General features: G+C 43.1%; 1 protein-coding gene across 1 annotated transcript in view; it reads left to right on the forward strand.

Annotated features, from left to right (window-relative positions):
- Positions 1-272: 272 nt before the first annotated feature.
- The window catches only part of ARHGAP35 (Rho GTPase activating protein 35), a 104,263-nt gene continuing 88,211 nt past the window's right edge, over positions 273-16,324 (forward strand). Inside the window, exon 1 of the mRNA XM_081200145.1 lies at positions 273-647. The gene's annotated coding sequence lies outside the window, so the exon portion shown is untranslated. The remainder of the gene's footprint in view (positions 648-16,324) is intronic.

Here is a 16,324-nt window from a genome sequence, read left to right on the forward strand (position 1 = left end):
GCGCGCCTCTGCAAAGTCCTGTGTATCGCTTCTGTGCGTGCAAACCTTCCTCGCATGCCTGCATGCGCGCGCGCGCACTCTCCCTCTCTGAATAGAGGTTCCGGAGCCCCGCCCACTACTCCCCCCTCGCGCCGCAGCCCGCCCCGCCCACTTCTCTCCCCTCCGCCGGCGCGCGCACGCCGCCAGCCGCAACAGCAGCTTCTCCTCCTCCTCCTGTCTTCCCCCCCCCTCCCGCCCCGCTTGCTCGCTGGGCTCGGCGCGCGCACGCGCAACACACACACACACACAGGCGATCTCGCGCCCGGTCTCTCTCTCTCTCTCTCGGTCGATGGTGCCACTGCTGCCGCCGCCGCCGCTACTGCTCCTTGTGAGGGGGAAAAGAAGCCGCCTCAGCCGCCGCCATTACAAGGCCGCTTTTCTTCCCTCGCTTCACCCCACCCACCGATACCCTCCTCCTCCTCCTCCTCTCACCGCGCCGGGGGAAGGAAAGGAAGGGAGGAAGGAAGGAAAGGAGAGGGAGAGAGGAAGGAAGGAGGGGAACATGGCGCCGCCTCCTTCTCCTCCCGCTGCCGCCTCGGGTCCTTCTCCGCCCCGCCCCGAGAGCCCGGCCAGGACCCGCTGCTGCTGCTGCCGCCGCCGCCGAGCTGGTAGGTGCCTCCACCGGGAGCCTCCCCGCCCAGACCCCGCTCGCCTTCCCCGCCGCCCTCCGCACCCCGCCCCGGTCCCCACTGAGGGGAACGAACAATGAGGCGGCGGCGGAGGCGCCCCTCCCCCGATCCTGCCTCATCCCGAGGGGGCAGGGGCGAACCCCCCCCACGCCCCCCACCGCCGCAGTTTACCTCAGGCGTGGAATGGGGGGAAAGGGGGAGGGGAGAAAGAGCCTCCCCTCCTTTCTCTCTCTCCCCCCCTTTTCTTTCGGAAATGGAGGAATCCCCTCCCTCCCCACTGCACAAGCACACATTGCGCGGGGAGGGGTGCGGTGCGAAGAAAAGACCCTTGCCTGCGAGGAGGTTGGGGGGGGGGAGAGAATGAGAGACGCCCCTTCCTCCTCCTGCTCCGTCCCCCACCAATACATGTCTCCCACCCCCGTTGAGGTAGCGGAATTTCGGGGAGGGTCGGGGGGTGTGTGAGTGGGAAGCCAAAAGGCAAAAAAAAGATCTTTTTTTCCTTAGGTATGTGGCGGAGGAATAATACAAGAGTCATCATCTATCTCCCTCCCCATCCCCCCCCCCCGTTTCTCAGCCATTTAGTTTGGGGTTGGCAAACTTGACATGGATAAAGAGGCTCTGCCCCTACCTGTGTATTTGCAGGGGGAAAGATGCTTCCCTGCATCCCTGGCTGGGGGGGGGATGATGATGGGGGTCCCTTCCACAAACTGCTCCAATGTTCAGAGGGGCGGGGATGGGGGTTAGAAGCACGCATGCGGAGCGCAGGCTGAGCTGAAAAGGGGGGTATTGTGGCAAGGGGAGGGGGAAGGAGCTTGAGTTTGGGGAAGGGCACATGGGGTGCCCCTAGAATAAAACCTAAGGTGGAGTCAGTCACACCAGCAAACAAGTATTATTCTGTCTTTGACCACCCCCAGTGGCTGATAGACATTTCTGCTGTTTTGCCTGGAGGGAAGCCCTAGTGTTGCCTTGTGGGGTGGGGTGGGGAAAACTACGAGGCTCAGGCAAGAGAGGCGCAAAGAGAAATTCTTGCCAGCATCTTCATCCCTGAGTTACTGTTGGACAGGGACCAGTGGTAGTCTTCCTGCTGATTTCTGTTGGGTGGTTCTGCCTCCTCGAAGCATGATCTGAGGTGGATGGCTGGGGTGGCAAATGGCTGTTTCTGCACTGTACGCTCTGATAAACTCCAGATTGAATTATTGCCATGCACACTGTGGGGCCGCCCTTGAAGACAGCTTGGAAACTTCAGTTGGTCCAAAGCACAGCAGCCAGGATACTCGCCGGTGTTCCATTTAGAACTCAAATCACCCCTGATTTGAAACCACTGCACTGGTTGCCAGATATTTTCTGGGTCCAGTTCAAGATGCTCATGTTGGTGTATGAAAGCTTTAAATGTCTTAGGCCCCAAATATCTGAAAGACTGCTTCCTTTCCTAATAATCCTCAGATATTAAGATTGGCAGAGGGTGCTCTCTTGGCAGTTCTGCTGCCCTCTGAAGTATTGGGGATGGTAGAGAACACTCCGTGGCACCCCCTATATTCTGAAAACCCCATTCCAAGCTTCTAGCATCCTCAACATACAGCTTCTTCTGTATGCTGAAGACATTCCTCTTTATGTTGGCCTCTTACAGTTTTGATTTGTGTGATATTTGCAGGACCAAACCTGTATATTTGATTTTGATTTTTGTTATTGACCTGTTTTGTTTTAATTTTGTCTTACTGTAATATTGTTGTAACCTGTCCTAGGCAGATAGGAAAACTTCTGAATAAATAAGTGCCACCAGCTTTCCTCAGCTCAGTTCTTTGGGATGTGGAGATTCTCCTGGTTTTAAAGGCATTTGGATAAGTTGAGAAGATGGCATAAGGGGAAAGTGACTTTTCCCTTAATGCACTACTGAGGCTGAGAAATGGTGCCTGCTGTCCTGTTGTGCATGCCTCCAAACTCTGTAAGTAAAAATGGGGCATAATTTTGACTTCTCATTGTGTGCATTATCTCCTCCCCGGACTTCAAAAGTCCGTCTTTTGTCTTGTAGGGGGAAAATAGGCATCTATTCTTGGTTTCCACACACACCCTTCTCTTTTCCCTTTCTCTGTGCTTTTTGTGTAGAAAAAGTGCAACATTCAAAGCAGCCCCCAGCTTCTCTAGTTATTTTTGATAGGTAGGATTGTGGGATATGTCTCAGTGTTTCTCTTTCTTGTCCATGTTGCTCTCCTGGGACATCTCCCAGGTTTCTGAGGAATGGCATATTTCTGACATGTGCAGTCATCCTAATTACTTAATCCTATGAAGGGTAATGGAATTTCCAGTTTGTTAATGTGTGTTGAAACTGTGTGTTTTTTTAGCAAGACTTTATCAAGATGATGATAATTAAATTCAGCTCTTGAAGATGGTTGGTGATACTGGAGAAGAAGGTAGAACAAGGTGTATCTTGAGAAACAAGGACCCTTTTCCTTTCACTATGCCTAACATTGGTTGAGGGCATATGGCTCCATCAAAATACTTTTTTCTTAAAAGTCATTCAAGATGGAAAGAAAAAGGAGAGAACATTTTCTTATAAAGATTGCAAACTCCTGGGAAACTCTTCCGTAACATTCCTTTATTTTTTCAGACTCTTTTCCTTCCATGTTATTGAGATACCTCAAGGCCTTTTTAAAAAAAAAATAATTAAGCAAATGTAGGCACCACTTGACTGCAAGACAACCTCTAAGGGGTTTACAAAAATATAAAACAAAACATCAAAATTATTGGTAAGAATACAGTTAATAGTCTGGAAGTCTTGAACCTCCTGGTAAAGTCACAGATACCCCCTCACCTTTGTGCTTTCTTGAAGGAAAGATGGGGTTGGATAGTTGAAAGCAATGATTTTTTTCCTTGAGAATTCTTTTTAAATTATTTTATTGGGAGAAATTTATTCTGTAGCTTTGTGATGAGCTACATAACATGTTAGGACACAATCTTCCGTTTCAGGATAGGGAATTGTCATGGTGGAACTCCTTTACCTTACCCCAGTTTTGACCTTCCCTAATAATCAGACAGCAGAAGACTTCCAAACCATGAATGCCTCAGATTATTTCCGTACAATATTTTCCATCTTACGTCTTGTCCCTGTTTGGAGGCATCACCAAATAATATTTTTATGCAGGCAGTTCTGAAATAAGTTAGAATGTGCACAGCTGAAAGGCAAGTGATGGGTGCCCAGTTTACTAGACGTTATCTCTTTACTTTTAGTGACTGATTAAATTGCAGGGACTCAGCCCTAGACTCAAAGCTAGGTCAGCATTTTATCCTTATGGATGACTCTGTTTTTGAGAACTGGATCATGTTCAGATAATTAGAAGTTAGTAAAGACTGCCTGCTATATCAGATATCTTAAACCATTAATTCTAATAACAGGACAGGAAACTGGGGCTTACAGTGTTGTTGGTCTAAAGCTAATTGAATAAAAGTTTTCTTGGATGTTTTGAGAAGTTTGAAGTATATTTTTGTAGCTGTAGTTCTGATTCCGGCCCTGTGTCAAATTATAGCTTTCTACACCCCCAGTATTGACACCCATATAGTCTGACCATTAGAATTATTTTGCAAAGGCAGTTCTCCAAATGATCATTCAGTTCAAAATTACTACTCAGCCCTTGTTTAAATGAGTATCCACATATAAGTAATCATGTGAATCAGTCGGTGATACAAGCAGAAATGTTCCCTTGTGATGCAAGTCAAAATAATTTTGATCAGTGGAACAGCCATGAGGTTTTAATTGTACATGGTGCTGGAGAAATCTTAGCAAGGACTCAGATTATGCATACCATTAGCTGAGGAGGGTTTTTTTTTTGTAAGGCTGGTTAATTATATTCAGTAGGAAATTAATTTGATCCTGAAAGGGCTTTTAGATTCATCTGCATCTGAGTGTTCAGTTGCAGAGAGTTCTGGTCTCAAGCATTCAAGTTTGTTCTTTTAGTGAGGTCTGAAAATATTGCCAGTAGCAGATTTTCAGGATGTGGCAGTAAATAGCTAGTCTCCCCCCCCCCGCCTCCCCCCCCCCCAGTGTGGACTGAAGCCTTGTTCCTGGCTTCTTACCACTATTCACATTCTTAGAGAGAAATGTTAGTGTGTGTTCCTCTGTGAGAGCATTTTATATAATAGAATGAGTAGACAGCTTCACTGAGAGCTGATTTTCCCTATGCTCCCAAGCGATGTAACTGCTTTGCTAGGAGCTGTTGGAGATGCTCTTGTTCCATGCTGAGAGCTGACAATGAAGGAGGAAATTCAAAGCCAGTGATATATTTGCATCTGCTTTTGTTCTTATATTTATGGCTTCAAGAATCCTTGGAGGTAACATTTTCTGTGATAGTTCTGAGTGTATGCCTGTTGCTGAGGTTCTTTTGTCTCAAAGAAGGTACGTGTTCTGCAAAGGTTAAGCATTTTTTCTTACTCTTACCACTTGAGTAGGTAAAACTGGGGTGCTAGGATGTGTTGAGCCAAGGGAATAAATAGTAATATTTCAACTATTCTTTGTATAAGAATAGCTTAGGATTCTGTGCTTGAAAGCCCAGGAGTATTGGTAAATTGACATTTGTCTTGTAAAACATCTGATATTCTCATGTAATGCAACTGCATCTCCTTGAGCCTAGTTCAGATAGAAGAATGTATGTTTAAAGGAGAGAGAATTGCTCCATCCTGGCACCTAAACCTTTAAATGTTTACTTGGAAGCAAGTGCAGTTGTTTTGCTTATGTTACCATTAATCATGTTTTAGGACTATATAGCTTAAGAATGTTTTTAAAATGCATTCAGTGCTCAGTGTTTCTTATAGTAATTTTTGACCTTGTCCTCAAATAACAACTGAATGAATAGTTGAATTGCTGTGTCTCAGGAACAAAGTAGCACATTGGTCTGTTTCTAGTCCTGTTGATTTAGTATTTTTAGCTAAAGAACCAGCTACTTGCCAGTTTATAACAGCAGATATATTTTTGAAATCTCTGTAATTCCACTATTAGGTTCTTATTTTGAAGGATGACGAGGTATTTTCAGTATTAAGTATCCTCTTGAGTCATTTTAATGTGATTGCCTGCAATATCCTGCTTTTCCCAGTCTTCCCACCTTTCCTTTTGTTCTGATTGAATTCCTTTCCTATACGCTTATCAAAAAAACCTCTTGATTGCAGCTCCCTTTCTAATTCTGACATAGCATAGTCATTGTGTGCAGACAGATAACTCTCAAACTTTTCCTCTTGTCTTTGTGGTTAAAAAACAAATTGAACTGCTTGCATTAGTATAGTTCCTTCGAGTGATTAAAAATTGCTGCCACTTAAAGCCATGTGTATATTTTTATACTGTGGAATTAGATTAGAGATATACAACTTGCTCAGTATGTGGGGACACATTTAGGAAGTATTAGGGATTGGGGCGTGTATTTTAAGTACACATAACAGAAATGGAATTGGCACTACTACAGGTGCCACATAATACCCATTCCACATTTGTAAGCACTCAGTGGTTTAGTGTGACAGCACCTACAGTTTGGATCTCCCTGCCTATTGAGATAAAGCAGATGCCTTCACTGTACTCTTTTTGTTGCCTGCTAAAGACATTCTTATTTAGACAAGCCTACCCAGATGCTTAGGAAGTTGAGGTAATTTTAATCTGTTTTTGTATTTTAACATTTGTATGTTTTAAAGTAAGGTTGTAAATTTTTCTTGATTTACTTCTTGTATCTTTTTGAGGCTTTTTACAATCAAGTGGTTGATTATTTCAAAAAAGGCACCTTGCCATGGTCACTAATTGGCTGGTCAGTAGTCTGACCAAAAGGTTTAGCATTGCTTTTTCTAAATATTTTGAATCATGGTGAACAGTGCTGCCTCTACCCTTGTAGGGTTTTTTGTTTGGCACTGTGTGAGCAAGCTCTGTGCTCACACACATTCTTCTCTCATGCATTCTGATGTTTCTCCCGTCTGATTTAGTGGAAGCCATAGTTTACTGTTACCTCTAAGCCAGGAAAACTATGACTTGTGCTAGAATGTCAATGAGAAAGAAAATCAGATTGCATGAGGGGAGCACCAGAGTGCAGGCCTAGTTTTGTTGTTGTTTAGTCGTTTAGTCATGTCCGACTCTTCGTGACCCCATGGACCAGAGCACGCCGCAGGCCTAGTTTACATAGTACCAGACCCTAGTTTGGTGTTAGATCTGAACTGTTGCAGTCTTCTTAAGAGGTTTGCTGACTAAACCTTATATGTAAACACTTCTTTAACACATCACACAAAACCATAGCTTAGCACAAGCCAGAAAAGCCAGACTGAGCTGCAAGAAATCTCAGGGTCATGCACTCAGCTTCCCTTTCACCCTGAAAGGAAGAGTTTGGAAGGTCTTGTTTCTGCTTGTTATTAATCACAATTTGCCATGTTGTCCAGACCTGCAACTGAGGTTAATCTTGAGTGTGGCTAGTTTAAATAATCCTGCTTCAGTAACTGTGGCTTAGTTCGCTTCTTGCTTTAAAATTAACCATAGATAATCTTAACCACAATTTGTTGCTGTAGATGACACAACAAATCATGGTTAAACAAAAGCTTCCAAGTTCTTCCTAGCCACACAGCCAGAGAATAGTGAGTGCATGAGACATGCTGCAGCTCATTCTGGCTTGTGCAGACTGTGGTTTGGTGCAGGGGTGCTGAACCTTTTCGGCCCTTCTGTGAACCAATTTTGACAGATGTGCAGGGCAATCCACCTGGCAATCACAAACCGTTATTGTGACAACACATGATTGGCAGCCAGGTTGCCCCACCCATCTGTCAAAATCCCTTGCGTTCCCTATATTCCTGTCCAAGGATGGGGGGGGGGCGAATCTGAGAGTTCTTTTCATCAGTTTCTCCCACACTGGTCTGGTGCAATCTTTGAAAGTGTGGGAGAAAATGCTGCAAAGGGCTCCTACTTTAAGTGAGTCCCTGCTCTGAGTCTTAGCTATGGGGAGGAGGGACTGTGTGGGGAAAAAAGCACCCACTTCGTCATTGCTGTGCAATGGAGTAGTCTTGTTAGTGCTGGTGTCAAAAGCAGACCTTGGCTCTAGCAAGGACTGCTCCATCGTGAAGTGATGAGCAAAAAAACTGGGCCCACTTGTTTTCATTGCATGCTTACGGAAAACAAGCAGACACCTCCCCCCTTTTTAAAGTCCACCCATGCAAGGTTTGGGGGAAATGACCTTATGGACCACATTGGGCCCATGGGCCAGAGGTTCCTGTCCCAGTGTAGTGTGAGGTGCTGATGAGTCATTTTGAACTTTTGGATAGAAAGCAAAACTTTATTGATTGCTTAGAAAGACCACTTGCCAAGGTCAGGATTAAAATTTTTATTATTTATGTATTTTGACTTTTGTATCTTATCAGATGAAACAGAACAGTGGTTTTAAGGAACATAAAAATAAGACTAACTGGGGCTGATGCTAGTTGGAATCCAGCAACAAGTGAGGTCCAGAATTTCCTCACACCTTAAGAAAGTTTTTTATTCTTTTTGGAGAGGTGTGTCATTCGTTTCATTTTAGAGAAAAAATAATTATGGAAGTGATAGCAATTTTGGACTAACTTCAATTAATGTAGAATAGAGTAAGACATGTCATAGGGCATTTCATGTTTCTATGAGTACAGTCATTGACATCTAGAAATAGGTAGGAGGGTCAATCAAGGTGATTTAAATAGTTGATTTAAATCAAGCTTCTAGCTTTCCAAGTCATTTGTTTCCTGAGCAAATGTGCATACCAAATGGTTGCTGTATAGCATGATTTCTTCATGGCCTGAGCCTGGGCAACAGTATAGTTTTAGACTGAAGGAAAGTGTATATTTTTCAGTTGGAAGCAGCTAAAATACCTCCCACCGCCCCCACAATGCTGAACATACTGCCCAAGTGTAGATATTTCTAGAGAATGACGGTTATAGTAGCCAGGTAGGAGTTCTCTAAATGCCTTGGTGATAATTGTCACTATAAACTGATAAGGCATGATGCAAGCATATGCTTCTCATCAACAGTTATTTATTGGCAATGTGATGCTGCTGTTGTAATAGTTTTAATGGGTTCATAGAATCATAGAATCATAGAGTTGGAAGAGACCACAAGGGCCATCGAGTCCAACCCCCTGCCAAGCAGGAAACACCATCAGAGCACTCCTGACATATGGTTGTCAAGCCTCTGCTTAAAGACCTCCAAAGTAGGAGACTCCACCACACTCCTTGGCAGCAAATTCCACTGCCGAACAGCTCTTACTGTCAGGAAGTTCTTCCGAATGTTTAGGTGGAATCTTCTTTCTTGTAGTTTGGATCCATTGCTCCGTGTCCGCTTCTCTGGAGCAGCAGAAATCAATAGGGTTGAAACCTATTGATTATTTTTTTGAATCCTCTGACCAACAGGCAATGCAAACAAAACAACATAAATAAACAATTTGATAAATTTAATATATAAGGCATTTGTGTTGTCACCGAAAACATGGAAAAATGAGTATGCCCCATTGTTCTGTCTGCATGTGTTTTTCAAAGACCATCTGTTTAATAAGAATAGCTTCTTTGCTGGATCAGATCAAAAGGTTCATCTAGTCTAGCATTTTGTTTCCAAGAGTAGCTAGCTAGATTCCTCTAGAAACTCAACAGCAGAGTTGTTTTGTTGCTTGTCCCCATCATGTGATACTGTTTCTGAACATGAAGGTTCTGTGTTGATCCCATAGTTATTAGCTGTGGATAGATCTCTCCTCTACTCCAGCTCATGTCCAGGTAAGATCTAAAAGATTACACTGTGCCAGCACCATGAGATTGGAGTGGTATGTAGCAACACCTGTTCCAGGCACAGAAAACATTACCCTGACATGACAGCAGTGTTATGCCTGTGTCTATGTGAGCAAAAAGGTTTAGGATGACAGATGCCGGTGTGCAAGGAATGCACCTGAAAGCTCCTGGCAACTGTTTCATTCCTTCTGTAGTTTGAGATCTTGCACAGGAGGAGGGGAACACAAGAATGGACCTTTTCTGCAGTGGCTCTCTGTTTGTGGAATGCTGTCCCCAGGGAGGTTTGGCTGGTGCCTTCATTATACAACTTTAACAGGGCCTTTGGCTGGTTGATATCTAATGTAAGGTTACCAGATTTTTTTCAATGAATCCGGGGACACTTTTCAACTTAAATAGGAATGATAGGATTTTGTATGGGGACTGATTTGTAAATCCGGGGCCTGTCCCCGGGAAACGGGGACATCTGGTAATCTTAATCTAATGCTCTTTTAAATTGTGTTGTGTGAAGGGGGATTAGTGGGTTGTTTTTATCTTTTTTATGTATTTTGTGTTTTTTATATTGTGTTTTTATGTTGTGATCCACCTTGAGCTCTACGGGTATAGGGTGGCTTACAAGTTTCTTTATTTAATATTTTATATTGGGGACACTATGTAAACAATACTACTAATGTTATTGTAGAACAGCTTGGATTTCTCCCCCTACTAATCCTCTTCTTCCCACCAAATCATTACACATTTTCTTTTATTCATATTTGAAATGGGCGTGGTAGTGAATAGAGGTTTTGATGATGTGACATTCTAAAAAAGGTAAACTTTAACAGGTGAAGTAACATTTACAGTCCCTGCCTATAATATTCTAGTTTTGTATATCATACCTGACAAAATAAAGAAAATTTACTTTTGTCCATCACAGCTATGATGTTTTATTTTTTCCTATGCAATGTAGCAGGCACACTTACAGAATTAAGCTTTCATTCCTTGCCAGTTTCTTAAATGAAAGCAAAGGAGTTTTTTTTTTTTTTTGCTTTTGTTTAGGACAGAGCAGTGAGCGTCAGGCCCAGGGTCCAAATATTGCTCTCCAAGCCTCTTTACATGCTCTCTCTCCCTTGGCTGCAGTCCTTGCTAGCTCTGCTGTGCACCCTCCTTGAGTACTTTCGCCTCACTGGAATGTGCCCCTGAACTATGATAATGTCTCTTGCTTGTCTAGATGGAGAGATAGGGGTGTGTAGAAACTTCTGGCTTGCACATGTAGCCTACTGTACAAAGGTAAGAGTCATGTTCATTGCTCCAGCCTCTGTTGCCTCTGGCTCAGCCCACCCTGGCATGCAGCCCCTGGAAGTTTGCCCATGAAGCATTGTAGCCCTGGGGCTGAAAAGGATTCTCCTCCCCTAGTATAGGACATGGATGGAATCCTGTTCCCTGAATTGGATATCATCATGTTCTTATGATACAAGGCTGCCTTGAACCTCGGGGACATTCCAACTCACTGAGAATCAGCGTGTCTGCTTTAGGAATTGTTTCATCGTTTCCAAGTTTAGGGACACAGATTCCCATAAAAGACTTTTTGCTAAAGTTGGGGTAAGCAGTAAGCAGTTCAATACAGTGGCACCTCAGGTTAAGTACTTAATTCGTTCTGGAGGTCTGTTCTTAACCTGAAAATGTTCTTAACCTGAAGCGCCACTTTAGCTAATGGGGCCTCCTGCTGCCGCCGGAGCATGATTTCTGTTCTCAACCTGAAGCAAAGTTCTTAACCTGAAGCACTATTTCTGGGTTAGCGGAGTCTGTAACCTGAAGCGTATGTAACCTGAGGTACCACTGTAACTTCATTCTTAGATATTATGCCTCTGTTAGAAACAGATTTTGGGGGCTTTGTACAATACTGAAAGAAAGTGGATTCTTTCCCAATTTTCTCCAGTATTTGACGTGGTCACATCCATGCTGTGTGATGGGTACTACCTGTTTTGGGTGCAGACTGGGTAGAGCTTCTCTGAGCAGGACTATGAACATTATGCATTCGATAGTATGGGATACTGGTTAGGGCTTTGGTATATTCTTGCTTTTTTCCTCTATCCCAGGGTCTGTGTTCGACTGTTTGAAATACACTCAGTAATGTAGTGTGTGTGGGCTCAGAGGTTGTCAGCAGGAGACAGGAGCTGGCCATCACTCTTGTCTCCTGTGCAGTAATGGGTATCTTTCTTGCTGTACCAGAGTCAACCTAATTTATGCCTGTCCAATGATTTGGCTGTCTTGCACTGTGGGTAGATAGAGAGAAATGCCAGGTAATCTCATGTAGGTGCTCTTGTATCCTGGTCTCATTAAGGCCGATGTTTTAGAATGAACTTGTACAAAAACGTATTTGCACGTTTCCTTTTTGGGAGAGGGCTGTTTCTCATCGATAGAGTGTCTGCTTTGCACACAGAAGGTGTGCAAAGCACACATCCTTGGAGAGGGCACTGCCAGTCAGTGTAGACAACACTAGATGGATCTGATTCTGTATAAGGCAGCTTGCCAAGTTGCAGTGTTCCTATTTCCTACCTCTGGTAGTTGTAATGTGCTTTTAGGTAAATAAGGGGAAAAGGATATGTGGGACTTGACAAATCTTGAGGAAAATAAAGTATCCGTGGATGATCTTAATGTTGTTACGTTTCAATCTGTCTTTCTGAGTCTCCCCCCCCCCCCGTATACTGTAACATACAATTCTGCCACTTTGTATTTTCTGTTGACTTACTTGAGTGCAGTATCTCATTTAAGTTTGGATTTCCCCCTCTTGTTATTTATTTTTAAAATCATAGTTGTTTAGTGGGCAGCCCTTTAAATTGGTTAAATTCTCGCAAAAGAAAAGTATTCATTACTCATACTCTTCCATCTCCTAAAAGGGGCTAATAAGTTTTTGAAGATTTTGCCTTTATTATCCCAAGAGGTTTTGGTTTAGAATGGCATTTACTCGTGCTGTTCTTAGCTGATCAGTTGCTAGTTCATACTAGCTGTATGTGTAATCCTTACAAATGGGTTGGTTCAGCCCAGTAGTGAGGAGCTAGGAGGAGGGAATGGAAGTTTGTTCTGCAGTTGATCCGAATAATATTTTTGGACTCTTATCTTGTGTAAGCTGCAAATTATACATTTGCCATTTACTGTGGTTGTCCCATCCCTTTGGGACTAAAGCTTTTTGCAAAGAAGCTGCTCTGAAGTGTCCAGCACCTTGATATTTCTTTGGACTTAGAGGGTCTATTGCCTCTTAAGTTTTTCTCTGCTTATGACCCACACAGGCAGAGGTTACATATACAGATGCCAGAGTGAACATATGTTGGAGGATCAGAATCAGGCTAGCTTGCCCCCTCATAAGTTGCCTTATTTGATCTCATATTGGGTGTAAGGTTTGAAATAGGGCCTTACTAGCCCCAAAGGATTTAGGTCCCAGTCACTGTATGTTACACTCTGGTTTAGTGGTGTACATCTCTTGTGGTTTGGTCCTTCATAAGCATCAGTGGGCAGCAAGGGAATGTGGGGTGAGCTGGTGTGAAACCGATCACCCACTATGGTTTTGCTTGAGTATTTGCATAAAAGGAGGTTTATATGAAATTCAGAGAGGATCACAGATCAGGTCCACTATAGGGTTTATTCATCTATAGCACTAAACCCTACAAAGCTTCTAATACTTTTACATGGGCTGATAACACAGCTCTGTATCCCCCCCCCCTTTTTTTACATTTCGGAAGCATTTGATATACTCTTTAGACCGTGACATTGTCAGCTTATTCAAATTCAGCATGGTTGCATGGTAGGGAGTGCATTACAGTGTGCATGTAGAGAGGCTAACCAATAAGCCACTAGAGTAGGAAGGTTTCAGATATAAATATAAATAAATGTCTATTATATTTTAAATGTATTTGTGGAAGGGGGTTATTGGTTTGTTTTTGTTTTATTATGTATTTTGTGTTCTCATTTTTCATTTTTATGTTGTGAACTACTCTGATCTTCGGCTGAACGTAGATATGCTAATTACTTAATTAATTAAACACACCAGTATAGGAACATATGTCCAGCCAGTATTTTGACTACTTCAAGTAACTTGGTATGAGTAACCTATATGAACTTTGAAATTGGGATCACTGAATAACATTTTTTTTTAAAAAAAAATAATTTTGTTATATTTTTTCACATACTTCAACTCTGATAAATGTTAAATTAAATATAGGGAGTGAAATTCAGTGGTGCTTGCCCACTTGCACCACAGAAATCTTGACTGCTGAAGAACATCAGACTTTTACTACTAACTCTGTTAGTAGTTTTAAACTTTGGTTCACTGTCTGCTGTCAATGGTTTGATTTTGAATTCCTCTGAAATGGAACAGAAGTGAGAGCTATACTCATGAAGCACCTATTAATTTCACTGGGGTTTGTGATGATAATGTTCCTCAGTTGATGGCCCCTTTTTCTTTAGCTGTAGTTTTGGAGGCTAAATTCTAGCTTTTAGCTGCCTAGTTATAATTGCAGAAGCCTTAAACCATTATTTTTAACAATAGCTTTACCTTTCTCTTTTGAGAATATCTTTGTCCACTGAACACATCCCTGGGAGTAGGGAAGGCAGGCTGTGATGACCTGAGATAGAGCCTGAATTCCTCCCCCCCTTTAGTTGGATTTAATGACCCAGCTAGGGAGGTGGTTTGGCTACTGTCCAAGTCTTCAACTATGTGAGCTGTTAGATGCTTCAGAGTGTTCTGATACCACTGTGATAGGGCTTTGGCAGTGCTCAAACAAGCTATAGAGTGTCTCACATTATTTGTCTAATTCTTATATGTTTGAAGTCTGCTCCCTTAAAAAATTATTTGACGTTAATAATAATCTATTTGAATAATGATGCCAGAATAAGGTCTTTACATTTTCTCTTGCAGCTTGAATATTGATGGGGAAACTAGGATTTCCCTTTGCTAGTGATGGATGTGTTTGAGTTGATAACCTCTGCTTGCTTAATTTTTCTTAATACAGAAAGCAGAAGAAAGACCTTGTTCTTATAGTCCATTGAACTGCAGTGGGGCAAGGTAAATCTGTAGATGAGGAAAAAAATCTGTGTGCATTGCTTATAAATCACAGAGAGAAAGAGCATAGCTTTAGAGTTCTATATAGGGCATTATTTGAAATAAGCCTGGTTAAAATGAATAGATGTTATGCAGTATTGCAGTCTTAAGTTGTATAGCACAGTGAAAAGAGTTGAGTACAGAGTGATAACGAACGAGTCTTAGAGCTTGGGGTGTGTGCAGTTGCATCTTAATTGGCATCTTGATATATACAACCTGTACGGTACAAATTCTTAACGTGCTTATTCGGTGTTACAAACAGATGTGGGAAAACCATCTTAGTAAAAATAGTTTTTTATAGATTGCAAACCAATTCATCCCACTGTTACAATGAATAAGAAAACAGGTAGAAAATATTAAACTTTATACTCTGTCTCTTTCCCTGAACTTCATACTGTTCCCAGGTTTCATACTTGTAACATCCCATAAAATATCCAACGCTTTATCTCAGGGCAGTAAGGGATAAGCAATAGTAATCTAAACGTGGGCAGTGACATCATACCAATTAGTAGCTCTTTGGCGCTGTGGGTAAAACCTCAGTGCCTAGGACTTGCTGATCATAAGGTCGGCGGTTCGAATCCCCGCGATGGGGTGAGCTCCCGTCGTTCGGTCCCAGCTCCTGCCAACCTAGCAGTTCGAAAGCACCCCTAAGTGCAAGTAGATAAATAGGGACCGCTTTATAGCGGGAAGGTAAACGGCGTTTCTGTGTGCGGCGCTGGTGCTGGCTCGCCAGATGCAGCTTCGTCACGCTGGCCACGTGACCCAGAAGTGTCTTCAGACAGCGCCGGCTCCCGGCCTCTTGAGCGAGATGAGTGCGCAACCCTAGAGTCGGTCACGACTGGCCCTGACGGGCAGGGGTACCTTTATCTTTACCTTAAATTTCATACAATTGGCTGCTAAACTAAAAAATGGGTGTGTGCATTGGGGTGTGGAAAATAAGAGAACCCACTGAAACAGCAGACAGTGTGATGCCTTTTAACTTTGTTATAGGAATGCTTGGACTTCTTGACATCTCATAATCCATCAAGGGTTGATGATATAGGCCAGGGGTAGGAAACCTAAGGTGTAGGGGCCAGATGCGGCCCAATCGCCTTCTAAATCCGGCCCGCAGATGGTCCGGGAATCAGCGTGTTTTTGCATGAGTAGAATGTGTCCTTTTATTTAAAATGCATCTCTGGGTTATTTGTGGGACCTGCCTGGTGTTTTTACATGAGTAGAATGTGTGCTTTTATTTAAAATGCATCTCTGGGTTATTTGTGGGGCATAGATTTGTTCATTTATTTTTTTTCAAAATATAGTCCGGCCCACCACAAGGTCTGAGGGACGGTGGACTGGCCCCCGGCTGAAAAATGTTGCTGACCCCTGATCTAGGCAGTTTCAGTTGCACCTCTCTCAACAGATCTAAGAACTGTGAAGGCTGTCTGGTTCTTCTTAAAAGAGGGTCCATGGAGTTCACAGAGGTTGACCCTTCCATGTGTGGAAACCCCCAGTAAAGGTGGGGGGAAGTAGAAATGCTGCTAGCATAGATATTTCCCTTTTTTGTCTCATTTATCACTTTTAATTAACAGCTGGCAAAGGGGGAGCTTTGTTGCTTGAGGAACAAAGCAGTCAGACTGCATCCCATCTGCTGCTCTAGGAAACTAAAGCAGAAAGGTGAGAGAAATTGCCCCTCATTCCCTTTTAAGAACCAATCCAAGAGAGCACAGTTCTCTGGCTGGATGGGAAAGGGAAGCCCAGCTCTTTTTATGTGGCAGCACAAAAAGTGGTGGAGTAGTGATGCTGTCTTTTATGAAAGATTCTGAGCAGGCCTAGAGAGAGGTTATTGCGAGAACTG

The sequence above is a fragment of the Podarcis bocagei genome (genome assembly GCF_964188305.1).
Source record: "Podarcis bocagei genome assembly, chromosome: 7".
NCBI classification, from domain to species: Eukaryota; Metazoa; Chordata; class Lepidosauria; order Squamata; family Lacertidae; genus Podarcis; species Podarcis bocagei.